This window comes from Carassius gibelio, chromosome B9 (assembly GCF_023724105.1).
Source record: "Carassius gibelio isolate Cgi1373 ecotype wild population from Czech Republic chromosome B9, carGib1.2-hapl.c, whole genome shotgun sequence".
Classification (NCBI taxonomy): domain Eukaryota; kingdom Metazoa; phylum Chordata; class Actinopteri; order Cypriniformes; family Cyprinidae; genus Carassius; species Carassius gibelio.
In genome coordinates, this window is record NC_068404.1 from 19,790,220 (window position 1) to 19,816,454 (window position 26,235).

Genomic DNA, 26,235 nt, shown 5'->3' on the forward strand with positions numbered 1-26,235 from the left:
TTTTTATACTTTCAGTACTTTTATTGTATATTATTCTCATAGTAGGATAAGTCTTTTTCAAGCATGCATGACGATTTAACGACTCACCTTTTCAATTTCTGAGCTGAGCAGGCTTTTTCTGCTGGCCTGAAACCCAGCAGACAATGTAGCTGTAGATTGTACCACACAGAAATCTACATTGTATGCCAGGTTCACGACAGCACAAAAGACTTCATCCTTCGCTCCCCGAAACCAATGGGATTCAGCACGTCTGCGCGTTTAACTCTCATTATTTGTCAGCCTTCAACTACTCAAAAACATTTGCACAAAGACAGCCCCTTGTGACAGGCAAATCACAAAGAGAATGTGACATGTCGCCTTGTCCTTTGTTACCTAATCACTTAAACTGAAACTTCAGCAGTCAAACAAGAAACAATGTCTCAATCCTTTCTTTCAAAGACATCTGAAATGGGTTCCCGAGACTTTTAGCTACACGTTGACAGTTCACTCACCTTGATCAAATTTTTTGAGGATAAAAAAACAGCTAAAAATGTGTAAAAGCACCACCAAATTGCTCTGGTCCAAGAGACAGTCTGTTGTGATGAGCCCTCTTTAACGTCCATGAAAAAGCGAGTCCTATTCTGACAGGATGAGGCACACATTGTGATAACATACCACACAATCTGAAAGGAATGTGCCAACAGGAAGCAGAAAATGCCATCAGAGACCCAGTAGCCAGATGTAGCTGCTGATTGCAACACAGGATCTACACTGACTACTGAGCACCTCATGAGCACCCTAACAAGCCGCCTGCAGTGCTTGTCCACTTGAGCCGTCTTCAGCGCCTGAGAAAGACAGAGACAAAGAAGCGAATGGTTAGACAACCCCAAATCAAAGTGTCTGCAGCTCCGGAGGACGACAACAGTCCTCTTTTTTGCTCGCAGCACACAGACAGGCAGCACTGGGGAGGGGCAGCTAATCTCCCGATGGGCATTTTTAAGCATGGCGTTAGCACAAAATATTTCTCATTCTTTCCCATTAGCCTGGAGGCAGGACGGCAGGCAGGCAGATGGGCCAAGGCTCCAGCACGTTTTAAAGGTGCTCATCACACCCTTTTAACCTAACCAGACCTGCGTTGTGCATTTTTCTCATAACAGACGGCACCATAAACCCTTTTCTTTGACCTGAGCATTATGTTAAGGCTGTTAGATATCATGAAAATGTAAGCCTGGTTTTGCGACTATTATTTCCCGAATCCACTTAGTGGTTTGGCACGCATTAGGCTACATCAGTCAGAACACTCAATTCAAGTCTTATTAATTAGAAGTGGGTGCTTGTTAGCCGCCAAAGGTGCACTTTGATTGGGTCATCAACTAATTAAATCACCCTCAGCTAGACAAACAAAAGAGAGTGACTCACATAGTGCTAAATACTTCCTGTTGGCAAAGATGCTGAGAGTGTAAGGCCATTTATGTACTGGTTAACAATAAAGCCATTTGACTAACAGGAGCAGGCAGAAATTGCCCCCTTGTGTAAAGGCTCCAGCCCTGCATACCTGAGACCTTGTGACTGTATTGATCAAACATACTTCGACCAGCTGATGGTCACTTGACTCCGATTTTTCTCTATTAGGGAGTTCATTCCTAATCTGAATTCCAATGCTCTGTCGCTGCTCGCTGTCAACATTCGGCCCTCTATAAGCAGTCAGATTTAGACCATGGGACAGTGAACTACCAGTGAACTACCAATGGTTTTTAGTGAAAAAGAGAAGATGGATTGACTAATCGTGTCTGGTTGATCCTAGAATGGTAAAAGGATGGACATTTAGGGGTAAAGTTGATTAATGAGAACCTTGCCTTCAAATAATTATCAATCAAGTATGGCATTCATTCAGTATCAAGGTATGTGGGTCAATGAATACCAATAATTGTGCCCACAGGAAAAAAAAATGGTGGTGTAATCATAAATTAAGATTTAATAACCCTAAAAATAAGTTATTCGGTGACACTTTAATTCTCAATATTAACTAGTTTATGAGCATGCATATTACTTGCACATTGGCTGTTTAGTTGTACTTATTAGGCATATATAAATGCCTTATGCTGCATGACCATATTCTAGATCCCTTAACGCGACTCAATACCTAAACTTAACCACTACCTTACTTAAGTTGTTACAAAAGATTTCTGTTCCAAATAAATGAATAAAATAAATGTACCCCAGTGTCCACAAAAATATTAAGCAGCACAGCTGTTTTCAATGTAAGGAGAGTTTCTTCAGCACCACATTTAGCATATTACAATAATTTCTGAAGGATTATTTGGCACTGAAGACTGGCGTAATAGCTGCTAAAAATTCAGCTTTTCCATCACAGGAATGAATTGTTTTAAAATATATTTATATTTACCTATTATTTCACTAATATATTCATATTACTGTTTTACTGTATTTTTTTATCATATAAATGTAGCCTTGATTAACATATAACATACTTCTTTTTAAATATTACCAACCCAGACTTTTGAATAGCAGTGTAGACAAATTAAAGCTAAAATATAATTTTAAAATATACATTTTAAATATAATATAAATATAATTTAAATAAACTAGAGATAAAAACAAAAAAAGAGTGTCACACCATTGACCCATATATCAAAGTACAACAAGATACTATCACTGTACCATGGTACAGACACAGTACTCTTTTGTAAGAGAGTGTATATAAAACAGTTAAGGCTATTTAGTGAGCAGTGAACTGTCATGTGAGAGTGGTCTTAATAGAATGGTGCTTGTAGAATGGATCTCTGTGTTGTTCTGTATTGTGAACGTGGGCTTTTAGTTTATTCTACGCTACAGTTATGATTATGCGGTTTAAATGAAAAAACTGATTGTCTGCCTTGTTGACCGTAAAGTGCTTTGGATTCTAGGGTTTAAAAATTCTGTCAAAATTTGCTGTTTCATTTCCAGAGTGACAGCTGATGTTGACAGCTATATTGTTTCATTCTGTTCCATTTACATTCCTATTGTATTTTTTTCTGGCAGCACCGACAACAGGCTCTGAAAATTAAATGCACGAACAGACGCTTTGTGAAGACGTGAATCACAAAAGCCATGCTTTAAGTAAACAAAGCAATTCATATGATGAAGTTACAAATATACACGCATCTACCGGCCCATTAAGCCTTCCTAATTTGCTGCGTTTTTTATTTTCTTGTGTGTGGCGATACAACAGGGTGGGGGAGCGTGCCGTGAGGCTCTCGAGGGAAGTATGTGCTTCCTGCTGCAACACTATTGTCTGCCCCTAAGGAGAAGCCCCAGCCCAGGACTTAACATGAATGACCTGTAAACATTATAAGAATTCTTTCACATTCCATTCATAACCTTCCACAGTCACTGCTCAGCCCAGGGCCCTGCTAGTCAGCACATAAGACACGGCTTCTATTGTAAATACTAAAGTTCTGAGCTAAGGTTCTTTTCAAAGTGCTGCAGCAGACATTTCTGCACATTTCAGATTACCAGTTAAAGTGTAATAGCTTTGCAGCATGTGGAAGCTGAAAGCCTATGAACAATTTCTATTCAATTCAAACACTCTGAATTTGATTTTTTATTTCCTTTTTTTTTATTATACATTTATCCACAAGACTGAAGATACTGAAGAAGTTGGCAAATTCAGTGAGGCAGGAAATTAGCTGCAATATTAAATGATATATAAAATAAATATAAGCATGTGCTCACCTAAACTGAAATGAAGACATGGAGCATCACGCGATCTGAATATATTCAGCCTGTCTGAATAACACTGTAAGAAAAAAGAGAGAAGCAATAAATTATTTGAATTAAAAACCCACATAGCTAATCATATCACTAATGTCATGTGTTGAAGTCCTCTGACATCAATAAGACTAAGAAATGTAAAAAATGGATCTTTAGAGGGACCCAAACCAACATTCCACTGAAAGAATATGGCCCACTTTTTACCCCACACAAACAAAAGTCTTTTCCAAAGCACTAAAGGATGAGATGCTACCCCCTTCCTTGTCACTGCACTTAACGTAAAAACGTCCCTCAAAACCCATCTGTAGATTGAGCCAAAGACCTCTTGCTTACGCCTCCTACACGGTACAGCATTGGAATAATTTTTTCTTATGATCAAAGAGAGAAATGCACAAAGCATGACAGGTAAATTCATGATGTTTCTTGAAAAGTGAGGGCCTTTAGGTGGCCTTATGAACAGGCATCAAAGTTACAACTCGTCAAAGCCTCGAGGAGAACTCCAAAGCAATATTTCAAGGAGAGTGATGTCTCTCTCGGCTCCATAATGAAAACTGAATCAAAAACTGAATGTGATTTATATAGCGCCGCTTTTGATGAAAAATGTTCAGCAACATTAATGATAATGATCAATCATCTCTAATGAAGACGTTCACTGCAGGCAGAGCCCAGATCACAGCAGGCTTTGTGTTTATTGATGCAGATCCAGATACTGGGGCAGGTCCAAAACCAGAACTGATGAGCCTCTACTTGTACTACTCACTATTTACAAGACGTTTGCCAGGGCTGTCTTTTTAGGGGGAGGCTGAAGATTGGAGGGGAGGAGAAAGGGCAGAGAGGAAGCTGCCAGGGTAACCTCCCTGAGCTGGGCTATTCCTGGAGCCCCAGCTAGTTTCAGTTGATGTGGGTTTCCTCCTGGCTGCCTGGGAGATGACTGGCCTGACCACATCCAGATTTTGAGAGGAGCAGCAGCCGAGCCCCTGACCAGAATGCTGTCAACGTGGTCGGCAACCAAACAGGAACTGAATCATTACCCGCAGCAGCCCTGAGCACAGGAGGAAGGAGGGGAACCCAAGCAAGTGTTTGAGAGGGTGTGTGTGTGTGTGCTTCTATTTGTACATGCCAGTCTGTTTTTTTAGGAGAGCACAAGAGAATCAATAAGTGAAGAATGATTCAAAACTTTTAGAATCATCCCTGTAACATTTCAGTATCACTTAAAAGGCTGCCTAGTTTACTAGCAGAACTATTTTGGATCTTTAAGGTGATCTGTCTAACAGCCGGCTTACAGCAAAAATCAATTTTCTTCTAAAGGCTCTGGCTGTGTTTAGTCCTTGCCGCCTTTGACCTCCTACCGACACAGGGCAATGCTTCTAAAGAAGTCTGGACTGCTTTCTGTCAATACCGGCTGTTTGCTATAAATGTGGTGGTATTGAAAACAAGCGGTGAGCGGGTCTCGGCTTCATTCAAAACAAAAAAGATATCACTTTCACGAAGAGGTGGTCTCCTGTCATTGAGAAAGCGGGAGGGCTGGTTTTAAAGTCTAATTCGATTTAGAGTAAGTAACCATGCTGTATCATGGGATTGCGTCTGGGTAGCCTAGTGTTGATAATCAACCTCAGTAGGGTTTCAGTGATATGATCGTACATGGAGAGTTTGGCCCTGGCTCTGTGATAGGTGTAAGAGAGATTCATTTCATTTCCCCTAAGCCCACTTGCCCCTTACTGTGGGAGGGAAGAGTCAGCTCTCCATTTTCTACTAACTTTCTACGAATCAATGTGTAATTCCATTAGCTTGAGGGATAGATCAGATAAGGGCGCTCAGTCTGCCATCGGGAGGGTGAGCGTAATTGGTTCTGACCGGCTTCTAAAACATCACTAACCATTGAGAGACTGGATCAGTGAAAGAGGCTCCATTTCCCCGAAGAGTTCAGGGAAGGTGAGAGGTTTCTGCCATGCTGCCATTGCACTAGGAGTTCCCCTTTTTGCCAAGACCTGACCAACTCCAGAGGCGGGAAGTCCATTTGTTTTATGGCTTGTAATGCAGGTCCCATTAGAGTGAAGCCCTACAGATGGGTCAGGTTTGAAGTGAAAGGCGATCCCTAAGCACTCTGAGGAGGATGGTGAAGTCTCACGCAAAACTACCATACGCACGAAAAGCCGCACGCATACGCTTTCCTGCCATTCGGAGACCATCTACTGGAAGCTCTGCACTGGACTCTCGGTAAAGAGAAGCGAGAGACTCTTTCCAGAGGGCTGTATTGATGGGAAAGAGCTGGCACACAACAGAGCCTACAGTCCCTTTACAAGGCCTTGGCAGAAGTAAAGGCTCGAGTGAGAAGGGAGAGAAAGATCAAGAGAGAAAGAAGGAGTCTGGTCCACAGCACACCCACTCACACGCTGGCCTGGAGAGCAAAAGCCTTCTATTCCCTAACTCGAACTACTCCCAGCACTGCCCTTGGCCCGGTCCCGCTCTCGAAACAGTGAAGTGTATAGCATTACACCTAAATGAGGGCCGATAAATTCTTCTCTATTAAGGCAACACAACGCTCTTAAAATAGCTATAATACTCGCTCTGTTTGAGAGTGCACTAACCCTGCTGCTGAGATGCGAACCAGCTCAACTCCGGAGCATAGATCGCAGAGGCCATAAAGAGTTTGGATGCAAGTCTTTCAGGGCATGAAGCTGGGCTGCTCTGCTTCTCTGCTATACATGCTGTCAGTGGACCTATTTTTCTACAAATTGTTATTAAAACAATATAGGATCAGACAGAAAGTTCAATACTGCCAAAAAGAGTAACATTGCAATGCAGCAACACAAAATGTCCACCATGCGAAAAAATTTTTTTTTATAAAAAAAATGATAAAAATAAAAATTTATATAAGAATGTATTTGAAATATAATGTATTAAGTAAATTAAATTGTTTCATTTCAGAGATGAGTTATTAGTGTGTGTAACTATGGGTAATTTATACAAAAAAAATGAAATTAGTTATACAATTCATTATACAATATTTACAGAAATGAAAGAATGTGCAGTGTGGTGCCGCATGGCTATATTTATGTATTTAGGATTTAACTGACATTTTCAATGCTGCTTTAATGGTGTAGAACCTTGCTAACAGAATGGTTTGCATTTAGCTGTGGACAGACTGATACCTGCTTCATAATTTACCTTGATTGGACACTGGAAACACTGAACAAAAAAGAGAAAGAGAGGAAGCGGCGGGATCGCCATTGATTCTCATTTTCCATGACGTGTTGCTACACGTACTACACTCGTCGCTTATTGGAATTCAGTGCTCTGCCTGCACTCTGCCCAGGTGGGGAAACACTGCCCATATATGGGCACGGATACACGAAGCGCTGGGTGTGGGTGTTTTGCCGTTACCTGAGTGTGTACGTCACTCACACACCTTCTATCTGTCTGCCTCCCTCTATTACGTCTATTTGCAGCTTTCATTACATCAGGAGCAGGGAGGCATGGAGACAGAGCTGGGAACAAAAGCAAGTCTCTTACAGGAAGTCTGACTTATGAAGACCAGATTTTGAGTTTGAGAGAGAATTGTGCTGTTGCTTAAATAGATAAGCACAAGATAGTATATAGAGTAAGAATGCTTACGTAAGCTGACAAAACTGACTCTGTAGCACATTTATGACAGGTATGTCAAGGTTGTGTCGTGCAGTGACATAAATGGTGCCGGTACACACCCATGGATACGAAAGCACTCTACATGGGTGGAACGTGTCAGTGGCTCCCCACACTAGTCACTCCCACCACTCCCTTTTACAGGGAGTGAAAGTCTGTCAATTCTTCCTCTAAAAAGCCACCTGATGATTCACAACTGCCACTGAAACTCTAACTGTTTGAAAAAGCATGACCTAGAAATCAGAGAAGCATCCTCACATTCATTTCAGCCTTGAGACAGCATTTGAGCAAAAGCTGGCAATACGTCTTGATAAACTAACACTTTATCATCTCATCTTAATACCTTGTGCGCATTGCAATACACTATCATGCACAATTTAGAGACAACGGAAGCACTGTGATACGATAAAAACCCAGATCGTTCACCAGGATTATGCTGGTGAATACAAGGACAAATTCTTACCTCGCAAGGAATTTAAAAAAAGTAATAATAAAGCTTAAAGGCATAGTTCACACCAAAACAGAACTTTCTGCCATCATTTACGTTCCAAACTTGTATGCATTGTATGCAAACAAAAGAACATATTTTGAACATATTTTGACCCCACTGACTTTCATTATATTGACAAAAAATTATTCAAAGCATCTTCTTTTGTTTTTTTGCAGAAAAAAAGAAAGTCATACAGGGTTGTAATGACATGATAGTTAGTAAATGATGGCATAATTTTCATTTTTAGGTGAACAATCCCTTTAAGCCAGACTTCCTTGGGTGGGCATGAGAACTGGAGGGAGTGGTATTTTTCGAATAGTTTTAGAAACACAAAGACACGGAGGATGCATGAGCATGTTGGTGGGCGTAGGTTCTACCACTGCACCCTTCTGCAAGCACAGGGGTCAATGTGTGACCGGCAAATTCCTTCGGCTGTTTGAGGCGTCAGTCTCGAATGCACACACACACACACACACACACCCTCTCCACACCCAACGCCCAACATCCTTCGACTTCACTTCCTGTCAGGGCCTTACATGATGGCAGGTAGCCTTGAAATCTAATTTTAGGGTAGCTATTGTTTGCAGTAGTTTCCGGAAGTTTCCGCCTGTGTATAGTCGGCAATAAAATAATTAGGTTAGTGTGTGAGGTGACTGTTTAAGGGACTTTAACTACACTTCCTGTGTCTGCAGCAACCTAGATAAACTGGGAGAAAGAGTTAGTGGCATGCTACGGAAATCAAGAGAACAAATCTTGATTTCTCCTACCTGAAAACTTTTAGATTACTGATAGAAAATAATATCTGAAATATTTTAGATTACAAAATATTATTATATAAGTTAAAATAACTGTTTTATATTTTAAAATGTGATTTATTCCTATGATTCCAAAGCTAAATTTTCAGCAGCCATTACTCCAGTCTTCAGGGTCACATGATCCCTCAGAAATCTTTCTAACATGCAGAAACTATTCATTATTTTCAAAGTTGAAAACAGAGGTGCTGCTAAATGTTTTCAGGATTATTTGATGAATAGAAATGTTAAAAGAATAGCATTTATTCGAAACGGAAATCTTTTGTAACATAAATAACTTTACTGTTATTTTTATAAATTGAATGCATCTAAATATATAAATGTATTTTTTTTTTTTATTAAAATCAAGGTTTAATTTCCTTTCATTTATTTTGAACTAGATGATTAAACATTACATGCTAATTTTGTACATTTATATTCAACAACAAATAGTACTGACTCATAATCAGTAATTCAACTCAACTCCTTTGAAGGTCATTTCTCGTACAGTAGATCCTGAAGGACAACAGCTGGGCATAGGGCCGAATGTAGTGTCTCTCTCACATTCTGATTGGCCATTGACTAAGATAAACATCTGCAGCCCTGAGCAGTTTTTATTTTGTTCTATGTACTGACACACAGCCTCAAAAATATCACTACAAATATATCTACACGGTACGAACAAACACTCTGCCTTCATTGCCCAATATTGCAACAACAGCTGGTTGAGAAGACATAGAAGGTAAATCTAAACACCGGTGATTCCACCCACAAGCTGACCACTAGTGGGCCGGCCGGCAAACCAGAGAATGTGTCCTCTGATTACCCAAGAGCAGCCGGCCAATCAGAAGTGATACTCACACGCTCCATTCATAAGAAGCAGCATTGTGTAGGGTACTCTCTATAAATTCTTCTTCCTTCTGTGCTCGCTAGCCATAGCTGCAACAGAGCGCTCTCTCATTGGTGGAACGCAACAACCGCTCTCCCAGGGGAAACCCCAAAAATATGTTCTCAGGCTCTAACAGGCACATTGACAACTCTTTCTCAAAAAGGACCCACATGTGGTATTTGGAGAACAGCTACTAGAATTAGCCAAAAACAGCGTTTCAACACATTAGCGACACTGATAAAAATGAGATATTTTCCATATCAGCTCGGTAATTAGTTTCGGTTAGGTTAAACACGTCAATTTTCCTCAGTTAAGTTCCATCATGTGACACAGATGAAAATGAAAGCACGTGGAATGAATGGCAGTCCTATCCATATGAAGTTAACACGCACACACACACACACACACACACAAATATATATATATATATATATATATATATATATATATATATATATATATATATATATATATAAACACACACACATCGTATATTACACTTTCAAACGGTTCCTAATTTCTCAGTTTAGTTATCGAAAACCTGCAAACAATTTCTCAGTTTTAAAGCACACCATATGATATCCATTAGTAGCAAGAGCTCTCTGTCTTTTTTCCCCCTCTCATTGACTTACTCTGTCTGGGTGAAAAGAGTATTTCCTGATGGCTGAGCGCTGGGGTCCCCGACTTCCCCCTTCGTCTTCAGGAGCCGCAGACACACACACACGCACAGAGAGAGAGTGAGAGCTCCATTAACGTCTCCGAACTGCTGGAAAATAAAACAAAACTCTACTCAGCTCAGTATTATCAGTCTTCTCCATATGAGTTCCAGGCTCGAACGCTCTCAGTCTGTCTCTCCCTTCTGCCTCTGTCCCTTTTTCTCTCTTTTTTTCCACTCGCATTCTTTAGCGACTAATCAGTAACACTCTTAAAGTGATAGAGACAGAGGAAGTGTGCCACATAGTCTGATAGTGCTTCCCTGTTTCAGCGGAGAACGAATAATATAATTGTTATCACTGTCACTGAATTTAAACTCTCTACCGCCCCCTCCTTCTCTCTCTCTCTCTCTCTCTCTCTCTCTCTCTCTCACTCTCTAAACAGTCAGTCATACACTGGAGACGGACTGCCAGTGTACTTATAGTGTTGGGTTGAGGGGCTGAGCGATTTTCCCGCAGCCTATCAGTGTTCAGGGTAGTGTCCTGTTTCAATGCTGCTGTGAATTGAGAGGTTAGAGAGAGGACACCCATTCAGAAAAAAAAGAAGGGGGAGAGCGAAAGGGAGGAAGGGCGAGAGAGAAAAGCCGGCAGTCGTGAAAAACGCCTAGGAGCAGGAGCAGGAAACTCCCCTACTTATGTGACTGAGGAACATTAGTTAGTGTCTTTCAGTGAAGAATTCGCTCACGTACCAACCAGTCTAAACGCTTTTCTAAACGGGTCCACCAATGTCAAACAAGCACGCCGTTTGTGACAACGTAAAACAAGCCTTTAGAAAGTCTCATAAAACTGATATTATGCAGACTCACATTTATAATTGAGACAACTGGATAAAACAGTTTTGTAAATAAGAAGTTTTTAGGGAAACTAACTTCTTTTTCACTCCAAGAGTTTATTTTTTAAAAGCTTATATGTCTTATATACTAACATAAGTTCAACTGAGTACAAATTCAGCGTTTAATTTATGAAAACGTGCTAAGAATGAAATGACTGCTTTTTGATCCAGTTCCAGCATATCAGAAACACTGCTTTGACTCATCCCGGCTCATCGTCTTCATAAACCCCTAATTCTCCATCTTGGAGAAAGTACCTGAATTCTCATCAGCTGTGGGAAACCCAACACCATAGAGGGACACTCGGCTGTTTAATATTTCAGAGCATCACCTTTCCAGTGAAATAAAAGAAAGAACCAAATAAAGTGATATGGAGAGAGTTGGAAGAAATGACAACTGTACCTGCCCATCTCCCTCTCTCCACAGCTCTATGGAACTGGAGCACCACTGAAACGTCTTTTAAACTGCCATATTTTAGTTGTTAGTCACCAAGAGAATAGTGAGTCATCTCCGTGTGCCGTGAACCACGCCGCGTGGAAGCTTGCACAAGTCCTGTATTTTACCCCCGCTGCCTGAGTAACACAGCACAGCTCTGTGCTTCCCTACTGCCCATTTACAAAACACAGAGGACAGTCGGCCAGTGCTGCCGCCCCTCTGACGACCCACCGGCTCTTCAACCGCCCCTGATTTTACAGGATGCTCAAATGAGGATCAGTCATAAGAAGCGAAAAGGGGGAATATAGGTCTCCTATGTGACTCGGAGAAAGAGTTTTTAGTCAAGCTATTCAATGAGAAAGATTAGCTAATGGTTTGATCATTTCCAAACATTTTGATTTCCAAGCTATCAAATTATTCTTACTATTATTCTTACTACTTCTTACTCCTGAATTTTGTCATTATATAAACCTGGAAATAAACAGCAAGTTTTAGGATTTAGTTTTTGACAAAATAATTTTATATTTAAAAAAGTCACTAAGCAAACTTTTGACACTGGTTACAAAAGTTCAGATTGTAAAAATAATTGTAAATAAATATATTGAATCAGAAAAGTGTCAAATAGAAAAAATCAGTTATTAGCAGTTTCATATTTGCAAGTGCCACTTTATGTTACTTATACAGTACATAGTTTATAGATTTTACATGAATCTCTTGGAATTACAAATATCTGTGATTTGAGACATGAAGACATGATGTAGGTCAGTGAAGTTGTATGCATAAATTGCCTTTAGTCTACGTATCTTCCTCCTGCGTTCCCCATCTCTTTACAGCAATCTGTACACAACACTGGTAAAGTGTTCAAGCTCCTGCTGTGTCAGTCTGCATGGTGAAACTGAGCTTGACCACAGTACAGACAGCGTGTGTTCCAATAGAAGGGAGGAGGTTACGATGAATCACACATCGTAACGCGTCAACATGCTGCTTTGCCTTTTTTTACTTTTTTTTTTGCGAACAATTTAACTTGCTCTCGCTCATTTTGTTGTCAGTGGGTTGAGAGATTATGAGTCAGTGACATTACAATGTAATCACAGGGCAAGCAGGGGCGATTGTTGTTGCAACCATGTGCTTCCCAGTCCTTTCATTTGGAAAAGGAATTTAAAAACGGTGTTCCTACTTAAAGAAATTATCTTAAGTGCTACCTTAGATATCAACTCAACTGAACAACTTTAAATAAGGGGGGGAAACTTCCTGCGAATACATAGAAGAAATGGCACAAAAATATATTTAAATTGACATTATATTTATTTATATGTTTCATCAAAATGTATGTATAATTGTTGTTTTCAAATATTGCAGAGAATGAATTTAAACATTATCCAACTCCTAAACTGTAACATGCTGTCATTTTACTATTTCAATTTAAACCTACCATGTGCCTTGAAACTTTGAAAACCCAGTCACTTTAGCATTAAATCATTTTCTGTTTTTTTACCCTACTGTAGACATCAAAAACAAAACAAAAAAAGATACTAATTCGGAATCAACCATGCCAACCATGTTTTAAACCATTTACTTGTTTGTTTTATTGGAATCCCAGTCATATATTACATGCAGTATATTTGAGCTGGGGGGCTTGTGTCTATAAGCACATAATGATGACAACAACCATACCGAACACAGAAATAGCCTTACATTTTTCACATTGCTGTGGTGTAAAAGGTGTGAGCTATGACTGCCAACACCACCATAAATGTAAAGATGAAAGACTCGTCCAGCCTACCAATACCGTCCTCCGCAACCTCACTGGAACCTGATAAACCACGACCTGACGCAAGACAGGGGTCAAGACCGATTTAGAAGGAACACAAGACTGCCACTATTCAATAGATTAAATCAATTTGGCAAGTAATTGCTCCTATTATTACTACTTTAAATGACATTGAAACTGACTTAAACTAAAAAGAAAACATGTCTTACTGCAAACAAAAGCAAATTTTTCATCATTTTATATGCATTGAGCATCACCTACAAAACAAAAGGCTCTATCTCAGTAGGTTAAAAGTGGCCCATGCTGTAATCAGACTCATCCAGAGTGGTTTGCACAATGGGTAGAGCAGCTGCCAACATCAGGTGACCACATCAATCCTAAGGCACACTGAGGATTCATGGTGACAGAGGCAACAAATTGCCCTCATTTGTGTCAATGGGCCAAAATCACATGAGTGTTCTCGGCTCGCTTGAGCCACACTGGAATTCGTTTGAGAGACGTCAGGGTGACGTGCTGCCACCTCACACTCCCTCCTCCCAGAGCGCAGTTTCGTGGCTCGTGTGCATGCCTGCCGGGTCCCGCCACACGGGTCTCTGCCAGTCTGGCCCCAGGCACTGGATGCCTATATTAGGTGGCTGCTGGCGGGCAGGGGAAAAAAATGCAGGGACGCAGCTGTGATGTCATTGTCATGCCACAAAGGCATGACTTCATGCATCTTATCGGCTGCAGATAGCCCTGCGTGCTTTTGATATATTCCGCTACATGCATTCACGCGCTCTTCCTCCATCACTTTACCAGCATGCAGACGCAGCTTTTAAAAAGGCACAAGACTGTGCACCCAGATACCTTGTAACCATGCCAACCATCTGTTTGACATACTGTAGCTGACAAGACAATGAGGGATTGAGCCGGTGAGTGGAGGCGAATCTGACCCTGATCCAGGAATGTGAAACATTCCTATTGAGGAAACGAACAGTCTATTAATGATTAGCCTTACAACTGTGGTTATAATTGTCTGACACTTTGTGACTGTTGGAGATGGCTCACAGAACAATGGGACTCTTCTGCATACACGGAGGCAATCTTCATTTTTCACTTCGGTCTGACTGAGTGGCTAATATGAAACACGATGGTTGAGGAACTCTATCATGTGACTGATTTATTTCAGTATGTGACGGAAGTGCTTGTAAACTTCTGTGCTCGGACTGAATCGTGAAACTGGTACTAAATGTGATGCAATAAAAAGAGTGTGTGCTAATATAAAAAATAAAATAATTTTAAATAATGGTAAAATAATGGCAAGAAATGTCTTTACAAATAACATGGAACGAGTATAGTATAAAAGATACAGCGTGAATAGTGTAGTCTGATTCCCCCAAAAAAGATCAGTCACCAGTTTGAATCTGTCTGAAGAATTGAGGAATCAACTGAAACAACATCTGATTCATTTACTGTACTGTGAATCATTATTTTAAGCAGAATTTTTTTTGTTTTTGAAAGAAATCTTACACTCATTAAGGCTGCATTTAAATGGTTAAAAACACTGTAAAAACAGCAATATTGTGAAATATTATATATAAAAGAAATGTTTCTATTTAAATACATTTTTAAGTGTACCTCTGTGATGGCGAAGCTGTTGTTTTTTTTTTTTTTTGTTTGTTTTTTTTTTGCAGACATTACTCCAATCTTCAGTGCTACATTCTTCAGATATGATTCTAATTTGGAGCAGTAGAAACATGTTTTATTTTAATCACATTTCAAGAACAGCATTTACTTGAAATATTTATAACAATGTTAAAGTCTTTTTTTCACTTTTGACCAATTGAATGCATTCTTACTAAATAAAGGTAGTAATTTCTTAAAAATATATATATCTTACTGATCCTAGAGAGTAGTGTATATATTAGCAATACTTCTTTGTTTATTGCACACAAAACTCTATGTTAGTAACACATGCTATACACTGTTTCTGTGTACTTGTTTTAATAAATGAACATAAAGATATAATAAAATAAAGATGCCTGACTTCGAAGGAACAATAACGAAGCGTTTCCTTTTGTGAGCAATAAATCAGTCTTCTAATAAGTACGATGTTATGCCTTTCCTGTCCCATTTGCAGGGGTCTGGGTGGATGCTGGGTGGGAAACCGTGAGATACGGTAAAAGGAGCCCGACTGGCTCCTTCTCCACCCCTTGGCTGGCCCTTTAAAAGGTGTCAGATGAAAAGCAGCGGAGATTGTTGCTTTCCCTCATTCTCTCTCTCTCGCTCTCTCAAGCATTCTTCTGTCCTCGCCCCCTCAACACCCACGTCTTTTCTCTCCTCCTCAGCTGCCCACACACTAACTGCTCACGCTCACACTGACACACACCCAGGACCCTCGTCCCCTTAGCCTGCCGCCTCTGGATGTCCCTATAAATTCAGGATGCTGGACCCCCGCCTTGCGCCACGGTGACCCCATCCGCTCTGGTCCACGTTTCCCCCTTGCGTATATCCTGTGAGTGGGCTGGCCCACCAGTGAGAGAGAGAGTACGAAAGGAGAGGAGAGCCACGGCTTCCCTTTTCCGCCCCCCTCTCCAGAGCCAGCGCTCCAGCGAAGGAGAGTGACCAGCAGTGCAGCGGCAGACGCCCTCGTCCTGGAAGTTCCGAACACGTTCTTTTGAAACATTCCATTCTATGCCAAGAAGGGTTTCCTGCTCTCACACCCAGCCCCCCACCCTCCTGCGCCCACCCTCTGCGCCCGGCCTCCCCCGGCCCAGACAAGGGCTCTTTCAGGGCTTCCTGGAGTACCACCTTCAATTATCTCAGGGCCGGAGAGAAACTGCTGATGTTATACAATGCTGATAAAGTTTCCCTCAATACATTCCTCGCTAAGGCAGAGTGGCGTAATCAAAGGCGGGACTGATTACTCTGGCCCGGGATCGTGCTGGACAACGGCGAGGGTGATGGAGAAAGGGAGACTCTGAGAGAGAGATCAAGAGATTTGGGGAAAGAGAGTAACCTTGGACTGGAAGATCGAGCAGAACGAGAGCCAATTTGGGAGTGAGTGCGGGAGGGAAGACATGACATAAAAAAGTGAGAGAGAGAGAGAGAGAATCTGGGGCTCTTCTCCAGCTGTTTAAAGGGCTACGGGTCAGCAGGGTTCATTTCCTCCGGAGCACACACGTCTTTATCTGGCTCATTTGCCGACGGAGCTGATACGAGCCTGGAGGACGCTAGGGGTGTCTACCACAGTCCCAGCCTATGTTCCTTTGTCTTAAATTTAAGAGGGGTGCACAGTCCGCCGTCACACATCCCCTGCAGACTTCCTGGTGCTCCTGTATTGTCCGCCTTTGCCCTCGCGTGTGATTCATGGTAAAAAAAAAAGGACTTCTCTGATCCACCGTGATTCTCTGCCGATGTTTTGTCTGCCGTCACACAATGGTTTTTAAGCATACGTTAGGTTAACTGTAATTATATCAAAGAATTCACTGTCTGTAGTCTTTTTAGAAGATAGTCTTGACTTATTTAAGAGGAGTAGAACTATTAAATCCCCATGCTACATTCAAATATAATTTCTGATAAATGACAACTTTAACTGGATCAAAGATTACCAACCGGGGTACCTGAGACTTTTAGTTCTCGTCTATGAGTACGGACTGCATGCATAATAAAAAAGATTAAATACTGACCATCCTGATATTTTTGTTAAGAAATATTAAGCCCTAATAAAAATATCAGGTCATTAATAATTCATGTTATTACTTTCATGTTATTTATTTCTTTATTTTTATTTTTTCAGTTAGTTTCACTTCAGGTAAAAATAAATAAATAAATATGTGCAGGCCGTGTCAATTTGTGGGGAAGAGACAATAGCACATATAGCCTCTGAAAACACCAGATGTTGATTTCTTCAACACCGATGAGTCAAAAGCAACACATTTTGGTGTCACTGAAGGGCTACTTGAGCCTCAGTGGTGGTGAAGCTGACAAAATAAGTTTTGAGTTGGTCTTTAGTTGATTAGTGTAGAGATGGTAACCGTGCGCACTTTATGAAGGAAATATAGGGACTTCACAGCTTTGTCAGGGAAACCAAAGTCTTCTGTCTGAAAAACGATGTATAAATAAGGACTAAAAGAGAGTGAACACAATAATCTTTGACATATGACTCACGGCACTGCATCATTCATGTGTAATACTACTCTCTTGAAAGAGCACAAAAAAAAGATACTAGTCACAGGTTGAGCAGAGGCGATGATGTGTCATCGGTTAGATGAAAATAAATAAGTGTATCGATTATTCAACTCCACATTATTAACATCAAAAGCCAGTCTTACAACACATGTGAGTTAGAGGAGAGGAGAGGAGAGGAGGAGAGAAGAGAAGAGAAGAGAAGAGAAGAGAAGAGAAGAGAAGAGAAGAGAAGAGAAGAGAAGAGAAGAGAAGAGAAGAGAAGAGAGGAGTTGCCCCTGTGTGGGTTTGAACAAGTATGAGTCACAAGTTTGCTGCCCACTCAGACACCCACACAAACCAGAGAGTGGGTGTGAAAATGCTGGGCTTGGAGCCTACGGGCTTTACAGAAAGGAAGAGATGATCATTCTGTCTCTTATTTTTTCACTTTCTCTACTCCTCTGCACACATACACCTCTTCTACCCACGAGCTGAGCCCACATCGAGGGAGCATTTTATGATGTCATCTCCTCAGATCTAAAGAACCACGGCACTCAGGATAATGTGTGGGCTATTATCCTCTATACGTAGGTGCCGCGTGCATGTAAATTACTGAATCTTTTTGGAGTATACACTGCATCCCTTTCTTTCAAACTTTTTTTCTTTTGAAACAATTGACCACATTTCTTTTCAGCACAGCATCCTGCCGTGCATTGATCTCACTCTTCTCACAGACCCAGGATCAAGTCTGGCACCTGCCAATCATCACCTAAACTTTCTAAAGCACACCATCAGAGTCTGTCGATTTCAAAAAATGCCCACTGCAGCTCACTCACCATTAAGAAAGACACTAAAGAGAAAGCGTTGAACCTACCGGTGCAGGATGAGTGCGTGATTTGGTTTTAGCAAGTCCATCCTGTTCTGTTTCAGGAATATTCATCTGAGGCCCTACAGAAAAATCAGAAAGAGAAGGAAGTGTTTTATAATGCCACATCATAATGCTAAAACTAAAAATTGATAAATCACTCCCAAAACCGTTCCAGCCATCATAGACCAATATTATGTTGTATAACATGTCCAATTCAAATGAAACCCTTCAGGACTGTGAAGGAACATTTTGTTGAAACGGACCAGCTAGATGACACTCAAGTGAGACAGATTGCTCATTAGAATATTTCACATTTGCGTGTGGGCGATCACCAACAGCCATTCTTCATCACAACTCAAATAATCTCCAGAGATGAGCGCTTCAACTTGCAAAACAATCTCAAATCACATAAATAATCACGTCATTTCTTCCTTTTAATAATCACACATTTTATATTAATTATAACCCCTGTAACAGTGAAATATACACTATGGATAAAAGGTTTAAAATACTATTGTTTAATAGAAGACAAAATGTGGCAATTATACAGCCGTTGCTATAAAAGGAAAGCCCTTTTAAGACACTTTGGGGTACTTAACTGAAATATACAGCGGTATGAATCATTCACATCCTTATCATTATGCCAATTGAGGTGCTGGATCCATTAACAGCACTTTTGAGGGCGAAAAGAAAATTCTCTGGCATGTCTGACAGTACAAAGACGACTCTGTTAATGCACTACTTTGTAACTGATCAGACGAACCATTTGCCGAAAATTTTAATTACATTTTGACTTGGGTTAACTGAGAAATAATCTATATCAGTCGGAGACAATATCTGGTGCTAAAAATGCTGCCTGTCAGCATTCAGACAGCAGCTATTGTTACACATAAGCTGGTGTCCATATTTTACAATATCAAATGTACATATGACCAACAGGATTGGAATTTTTTTTTTTTTTAATACTGCTTCCATATAATTTTTTCTTATCACCCTCTGTACACTTATATCACGGTATGTCTCGTGTGTGCCCCCTGATGGAAAATATTTGAAACAAAAAGTACAAATTCACACTAATCAGGTATTTTAAGGCTATTAGATTAATGATTTGTGGGTGCATGACATCATTTGGCTGACACAGATAAAAAAAAATGTTGGACAGTTAAAAGTAGACTAATTAAAAGTAGTTACAGATGCACAAATCATTTTAATTGTATACTTAGAGCATTACATCTCATTTGTTTCAGTAGTACTATTAGCACTAGTTTAGTAATTAATAATGAACACAGAGATTCCAATCCCTTCGGTTTAGGGGTGCGTAACAGGGGCGATGAAGGGTGCTGGGGTGAGCGGGTTCATTGAATCCATGTACATAATGTGTCCGTTCATTCCACTCGCAGGCGTCCGGCCACTGCACTTCTTCTTCTTAGGCAGTGGTGTTATCCTTGTCATTTGGGGGGAAAAAAAGGAAAGGGGAAATGTGTCCCCCCTTGTTTCCCCCTCTCTAAACTCGCCCCTCTCTTATTCCCCAACTCAATTCTTTCAGTCCCCCCGGGGCAACAGCATTCCAAAACACACACAAGAATTTCCTTTTCTTCAGTTCACAAGCCCTCCCCTCCTACCTCACTTCAAGAAGAGGAAAAAAGAATACATCACCCTCAACCAAATGGCCCTTACACCAAATAACAAAAATATAGAAATAAAACGTCTGTGTAACTTATGACAAGTCATTAAACCACTTTTTCAGTCTTTCTTTCTCTCGCTCTCTCTATAAAATGCATTTGTCAGATACCACACACACTGTAGCTACAGCATTCTCTCTCTCTTTCTGTGTGTGTGTGTGTGTGTGTGTGTCGTGGATGCGGCATTGTAAGTTCGAGGTTTTAAACACAAAGCAAAATAAATGCATAAAGCAGCAAAAACAAGTATTCTTTTCAAATTAATTATCACATATGGTATCATATTTGTGGCATTGAAGTTATAGTTTGACCATATGCTATTCAAAATGAAATAAAAATTAAGCAAATGCCAAACAATGCTTATTAAGGATGCACAATATGCAGCTCATGGCACAATATAATAAAATAGACACAGGACGCACCTTTTGTTTGACTTCGCTGCATGCTCGCGTTTTTCCTCCGCGCACCATCACCGCTGATAGCGGACAATCTGTTTCTCTGCGTCCAGGAGAAAAAGAAAGAAAGGCATAAAAAAAAATGAGCTCGGTCGACAAAATGAAAGTACGGCTCCGTTGCGAATGCAGAAACACTTCATGTTCATCATCGCATGTTTCATTCATCTACTTGTCATTTCCATTTTCCTTGCGCCGGCCGACTTTTCACGTTGTGCATTAACATGCCGAATGACTTGGAAATGCCACTGCTGCCCCATTCACATGAATGCTGCTGACTTCACTAACCAGCACTCAGTTCAGAAATCCCCCTCTGCTGGGGCCGTCCCTTCGCACGGGGATATAACGGGGATATAACGCACTGCAGGCAGGCCTATAATATATATGCACACGATTTGAGGAAACTCTAAATCAGAAAAAGACTTTTATGCAGAAAAGGCGAAAGTCCTATGCTGAGATGACATCATTTTTCTACGCTGAACTTGTATGTTTCTGAGAACAGAAAGGGGTAAACAGCTGCGTCCTCATAACTCTCATTTGTAGGCAGATGATAAAGATTTCAACAGTAGATTCAAAGGGGATTTTGTCAGTACATTTTGTTGTTCTTCATGTCGAAATAACTGTACATTTTAAAAAAATAAGCCCGAAGCCACTAGACAACTTTTTAAAATTCTACAGAGGTTTAAAAAAAAGAATTCTGGTTATGTGGACAACATATGTGTACTTTAAACTGTGTGTGAATTATTCACTGACTTTCGGGGATTAAAAGGACTTCCTGTGAGTAATTTTTGCTGTTCGTCTCGCGCCTATCTAGACTACAGTTAGTAAAATGTCAGCTTTCTTAAGTTGTCTACTTCTTAAAACAACATATTTGTCTCATATACTCGTGACATGTAAATATATAACAGAATAATAAAAATAGCCTACTTTTTTGTTGAAGTATAAACCGATTACGAATCCAAATAGAACACTGTCGAGCTCTGCTGCTGCTTCTTTATTTATTTATTTATTTATTTTTTATGTTGGGATTCCCAATATTTTTTTTTTTTTTTTTTGTCTAAATAGTCCTAGCAATTGTGCTTAAATGAGATGGTTGGGAATCACCGTTTTACAAATTCCATTAACCAATACGCTATTCTGAAGAACCTGTTATCTGACGTCAAGTTGTTCTCCAAATAACCCTACAGACAACACAACATTTATAGTGAAAATTGAATATAAATAAGTATGTGCCACTTTATTAGAGTATAGGCTATATATCATCAGGAACTTTAAGATGTTTTTTTAAATGCCAGATTGGCATAAACCGAAGAGTGTTTATGTCAGTACTTGGTTTCCTCTAAAATTAGTTTAGGGACTTTAATCCAATTGAGGAGGAAGTTAACACTAAAGGCGTTTCATTGATTGATTCTCATTTGGTAAAATTGATTTGAAACAAGCCTTTCATGTGTATTAAGATGTTTTATAATGAGCTTACGATCCCCAGATGTGGTTTCTGAAATTCACTCATTGAAGATTATTGTTTTTAATTGAGTTAACACTGAATATTAGTTCAGAAATCTGTTCTTCATCTGGACATCATAATCTTTTAAAAGTCAAAAAAATTGTGTTGTAACTTCAATGCACTCGAAATATCCTAAAGGATAAAAGAAAGTTTAAGACCTAATCTATGGCAGTGGAAACATAGAAAACTTTAACCATTTCCTAAGACACAATTTCAAGTGCAGTGCATGCCAGATGCATGTCGACAAAACAGTGATTTGCATGCGTTCACTCATTTAAGTAGTTTTGTTAGTGTACATTGATATGGGAAACCACTGAGCTTTGTGTACAATCTGGTTCCCCCTTTGCTTTCCCTCCCTCTCTCAACAGCAGAATTGTTTTTACAGTAGACACAAGGGGTTTCACCAGAGAGTAAGACTAGCAGGAAAGAAGTACAATGGGAGTTCACCTAACTGACCACATCGTCTCATTCACAAGAGACCATGAACACTCTTCTTCAGTCCTTGTCCCGAATGCAAAAAGGATGCATGGGGGAAATACAACAGCTGTGGGAGGTGCCCAGTGATTTACATAAAATTTCCAAAGTGCCAGATTGGCTTATGATGAAATGTCTCGTTTTTTCCATTCTCTCTCACACTTTCACAGAGAACATCTCAGAGAAGGCTTTCAAGGGAAGGATGAGCAGATGATGAACTTGGGGAAATTTGCACAACTGATCATTCTGACAGGGTTAAAGAAAAACATTTCTACCATTCCATCAATGGATTCTTGTTTAATATATGTCCAAATAGCTAACAAAATGTGCACATGAATTAAAGTTTAAATTAGGAAAACAGAATTGAACGCGCTATCAGAATCGAACGCCCATTTCAGTGTAAACCAACAAAACTACTTAAATTAATCAAGCTTCAATAAATCAATCGGTTTTGAACTGAGAAATGTGCCATATTATTAATAAAGAGAAATATTATGACTGTTAATGATTTTACTCTGAAAAACCTCATTTGCAGCTTACATATATTGTTCTGATCTAATCAGTGTGAGCACATCTGCACAAAGAAAAATATGAAAACATAACCTGCGCAGCATGTCTCTTCAGCCCTGCTCACACACACAGCACAGTGTGAGCCTTTACTGGTATGGAAACATTTTAAATATCAGTTTCACAGCTGCTTCAACCAAAAGAAGACACTAGCATCAGACAAAGAGTGAGAACAAAATTGTTGATAATTTAGTTGCTGCATTTAAAAATGGATGAATACACTTTTAAATAATAGTGCAATTTCTTTTAAAGATCTGTACCTAAAAAAAAGGACTAAATAAGGTTAATTCTGCTTTTCTAACACATAACAGGAATTTTGGAGCTAAAACACATATTTTTTTTGTTTAAAACTGATAGAAATTCCATTAACTATTGAGAAAAATCCAAATTCCTAACAAATTTGCACTATTTCAACTCAATATTTCTTTAAGGGTAAAATGATATGATTCTTCAGTTATATCATGATCAGTAATGACTTGGCAACATTTATGCATTCATCAGTTCCAAGACTAACCTCTTCAAATATCGGTCGCAAGCGATTCAATAACATATACAGCAACCAGAATGCAAAAATAAACAGTTGAATGTTTTAAAGTGATCTATTCTCAATGCACCTATTATTCTAAAACAATCTTTACTTGTCCAGCTGAAGTATGTCTATTAAATATTTGGAAAAGCCTTTCTAGTTAATGAGAAGTAAAATCTGTACACAGAATTTTGCCAGCTGTAGTATTTGGCAGTGAGTACACTTGTGGATCAAGTGAAATCCACTGGCAAATACAGTTTTCCCCCACTTGCAGCTCATGATTCATTTACTGTTTATGAATAGCATGTTACGATATGGGAGAATGCAGACATAAAATCAGAGAGGTGCTCATACTTTTCAAGGTACTGTATATGGTTACACTTGGCTTAAGATGCAGACAATAGCGCACAATACCTAAATGCATTCTTTGAGTCTCATCTTGACAAGTACCTTCAATCATCTGCGATTTCAGTCAGCTGTGGCTGGAATTTGTTTATCCATAGTCTAAAGGACATGTTGCCTTTGTTTAGTTAGACCAGACATATTGTAATGAATAACCACTCCTGTTATATCCCGTTCATGTGTAACTATTCCTTATCATATTTTCTACAACATGTTGCATGTGGTTTCTGCATTCTTTGATCTTGGATTCTGAGGTACATTTAAAAGCCTGCTCTGGATGAATTACCTATACATGTGCTATAAAAATTCTCAGTGCAAAGTATTGAAAAAAAAATCCTGGTGCATGTACAAGGACCTCAAATTCCTAAACGCAATGTCATCTTAAAGGAATTCAGATGAACTCTCACCTCTTTCCTCGTTCAGAGAGCGAACTATAGAATTGATTTTCATTGAAGACAAACATACTCTTCCTTAATGAATTTTTAGGTCGAGCAATCTTTACAAAGGGATATGAAATGTTTAGATAGGAAATTTTGTGTGGAAAAACGATGAATACATAACATCAAATAATTCTTTATTTCTTTCTTTAATTCTTTAGTCTGGCATTTCAGCCACAGAGAGTAAATCAGTTCAGAAAGACTGAATCACTTCGAACCAATCAGGTCTTATTGCTAACTGAATCGATATAGAGTCAGCGTACACAGTTATAAAAAAAACGAATATGTCAGTACTTCTCTCACTGTTTAAAACCCATCTAAAATATATATATACTAAACTAATAATAATGTTTTATTGCATTTAAAACTGATATTTGTATGTTTTTGCTAAGATGACGCAGCCTGCAGAGATTTTTCTGGTGAAGTATGCAAGTTAACGAGTGAGTCGGTACTCACTAAATCTTATACTCCTCTGTGCAAGAGTTTGAACTTAAACACCACTTGTAAATGGCACATCTATAGAAACATCCCTCATTGTTTGTCATTTGTAAGAATGGAATCAGACCACCTCCCAGACCACACACCATTTAAAAACATCGGCACATTATTCAGTGAACTGGAAATGAAAAATATCGCCAACCCCGCGGGGGAAACGACAGCAAGACACTTCACCCTCCCAGCAGACAGTGTGATTCTAACAGCTCCACAGGTGGGTCTCTTTGTATCCCCTCCCAGTTGTGCCCCATTTTGGGAAAGACCCTCGGCGGCAGACAGCAACCGTCTCCAGCTGAACCTGAAATACAAGCCCGAGCGCTGGATTTTTCCCACCGAAGCGAGGGGGATTGATTCGTAGGGATCCGTCTGAGCTAAACTCTCTTAAATGTCCCCCTGGCTTTTGTCTTCACATTTCAGCTGAGATTCGCAGTTCATCGAGCGCCGCTTCAGAAGCACTGGAATGCTCTGGGTTTGACAAGCAACCCTTGCCTTCTGCAAATGGGTGGAATATTTCACATATACACACACTTCACTTGTGCACACACACACTTGGTCACCCACACACACTGAGCTACACCCTCCCACACAAATACCTATATCCAAACACCCACACACACTCATGTGCTCCTGAGTGCACATGCACAGGGCACACACACACACACACATATCCACCCACACACACACGCGCTCCAACACAATAAGTTTCTCATGATAGCTCTGATCTGGTTTTGTACAGAATGGAATACAACAAAACAAATATGGCAGATAATGGCATTAGCCGAGATCCCGCAGGCAAGTTTAAGCACTTTGGGAAAGAAGCAGATAGGTGTGTGTGTGTGTGTGCCATTTATCCCTCTTTAACTGCGGAGAACAAAGAGCAAAGCTGCATTTCAGTCTCTTGCATTCCATTCGGGCAGAGACACTCTTTCAGCACAGAGAAAACAATTACAGATCCCAGTCTGTCAACAGCCTTGCACAGCACAGAGGATCTACTCTCACTGCAGTGCACTGCAAACAGTGAGGCGCCTCTTTCCTATTAATGAGGAGTTGAAATTGACCACATTTTTAGCATGAGAGAGACTGAGCCAAAACTTTACATCATTGCAGAAACTCTCATTCCATCTGAAATTTCAAGTCGTGTAGATCAACTCCGGTCATTTGCTTTCGCTCAAAAAGTTTGTTAATCTTCAAAAGAATCTTACCTGCACACATGGCACAGTGTGATTTGTGTCTTCCTTTCTCTTGTCACTCCATTTCCTCCCGTGTTCATGTGCCTGTGACTGACTGCAGTATCCTGTTGAGATCTGCTGTTATATGTGTGTGAGTGTGTGTGTGTGTGTGTGTGTGAGGCTGAGCTTTTGCCGTTCTCTA

At 40.0% G+C, this 26,235-nt stretch overlaps 1 long non-coding RNA gene across 2 annotated transcripts; it reads right to left on the reverse strand.

Moving 5' to 3' along the window:
• Positions 1–26,235, reverse strand: LOC127964349 (uncharacterized). Of its 2 annotated transcripts, XR_008155035.1 has the most exons (6): positions 26,067–26,235; positions 20,430–20,505; positions 18,335–18,408; positions 10,198–10,331; positions 3,715–3,778; positions 1–824 (listed from the first exon to the last, which is right to left on the reverse strand). It is a non-coding gene; the product is annotated as an uncharacterized LOC127964349 (long non-coding RNA). The 2 variants fall into 2 exon arrangements; XR_008155034.1 differs by lacking the exon at positions 26,067–26,235 and having other exon boundaries at positions 20,430–26,042.